The sequence below is a fragment of the Myotis brandtii genome, unplaced genomic scaffold (genome assembly GCF_000412655.1).
Source record: "Myotis brandtii unplaced genomic scaffold, ASM41265v1 scaffold1186, whole genome shotgun sequence".
Lineage (NCBI taxonomy): Eukaryota > Metazoa > Chordata > Mammalia > Chiroptera > Vespertilionidae > Myotis > Myotis brandtii.
This window is the reverse complement of record NW_005354120.1, coordinates 1,076,303-1,077,901: the sequence shown is the minus strand read 5'-3', so window position 1 is coordinate 1,077,901 and position 1,599 is coordinate 1,076,303. Positions and strand designations below refer to the sequence as shown.

The following is a 1,599-nucleotide window of genomic DNA, read 5'->3' as shown; positions in this document are numbered from 1 at the left end:
ATATATATATATTCTTATTGATTTCAAAGAGGAAGGGAGAGGGCAAGATAGAAACATCAATGATGAGAGAGAATCATTGATTGGTGCCTCCTGCATGCCCCCCCTGGGGACTGACCCAGCAACCCAGGCATGTGGCCTGACCGGGAATCGAACCGTGACCTCCTGGTTCAGAGGTGCACGCTCAACCACTGAGCCACGCAGGCCGGGCTCAAGTTGTCATTTTTGTTTACATGTTTATTGCATCTCCACCAAAAGCTAAGGTCTTTGAAGGCAAAAACCTTACATACATTTTTCAGCACTCAGTCGCCAACACCTAAAATAAAGTGTGGCAAAGATGATACACTCATCAGATAAACTTGTCCAAAGAATAAATTCAAATGATATTACCATCCTTCTGTGGACACAGTTAGAAAAAGTTCCCGGAAATGGCTTTAGTTTCATTTCTTTAATGCAGTTTTATGCAATAATGCAGTCTTAAAAGATCAATGTTTGAGACAGCAAGATTTAAAGAGAATAAATCCTTCAAGATCATAGAAAATATGTATGCATGCATATAGTACGTGATATATGTTTTTACTTTATGAATAAAGCGACAGTACCATAAGTTTTGTGAGATCCTGCTTCTAGAAGGAGCGGGTATCTGAGTAGATGGTTAATATAGAAATTATCATTCAGAACCCTTCTCAACAGAGTTCAGAGATAAACAAACCGAGTTAATTCCAGTATATCTGAGCGGTGAGACCTGTTAGTTGACCTTGCTAAACTTAACCAAGTGATGAATTCAGTGATTCCATGTGAAATAATGACAAATGACCTGATGAAAAATTGGCACATTAAGGGAATGGTAAGACAAGTTCACGTTAGCCCATGTTTGAACTAAAAGAGGAAAGAAAAAAAAAAAACACGAAAAAAAAAAAAAACCCTTGCTAATCCTAAACGAAAGTAAGCATGCTAATGAGATTTTGAAATATGGCCAGGTGCCCATCAGTGGGCAAAGCAGTGAACTAACCCACAGCCAACTCATTCATGACTTGTGCTTTCATTTCTAAGTTTTGTTTTGAACACAGCTTTTTTTCCTTAAGAATATCAGATGCCGGTTACACTTGCCTGTATAACCCGGGCATCACCCCGTCACCATTCTGGGTCGCTCTGGAGGGCCCACAGCGCCCACATGAGGCTGGACCCCACCGGAGACTCCCCTGGGTCCGCAGGGTGGAGGAATGGAGACCTCGCTCCTGCAAACAGCCCCTGAATCCCCGCCCAGGCCCCATATGAAAACGGGCTCACACGCTGCAACTTCACTTTTGCGGATCTTTTATAAACAGAGCCTGCCTAGCCCATCCTCCTCCGCCTCCTCCGCCTCCTCCGCCTCCTCCTCTCCGGAGGGCGCAGCAAACAGAGCTGGATGCTCGGGCTGCGGCCTCCGTCGGCGGGTCTCGGGTGAGCCCCGGGAGGTCACCTGACCCCGGCTGACTCAGTGTTCCAATCTGTCAAACAGGATGACGAGAAACCCAGCCTACCTCATGGGGTGGTTCCGGGCCTGCTGCCCCCGGCTGGCCCGGGGACCACAACTCCGTGGTCGCGCCCGTGGGGGGCCCT

The 1,599-nt window shown here is 46.8% G+C and overlaps 1 protein-coding gene across 2 annotated transcripts in view; it reads right to left on the bottom strand.

The window, feature by feature from the left end:
* STARD3NL (STARD3 N-terminal like) overlaps positions 1–1,593 on the bottom strand; it is a 43,304-nt gene extending 41,711 nt beyond the window's left edge. For both annotated transcript variants that reach the window (XM_005858481.2, XM_005858482.2), the window contains exon 1: positions 1,521–1,593. The gene's annotated coding sequence lies outside the window, so the exon portion shown is untranslated. The remainder of the gene's footprint in view (positions 1–1,520) is intronic.
* Between the last annotated feature and the right edge of the window lie 6 nt (positions 1,594–1,599).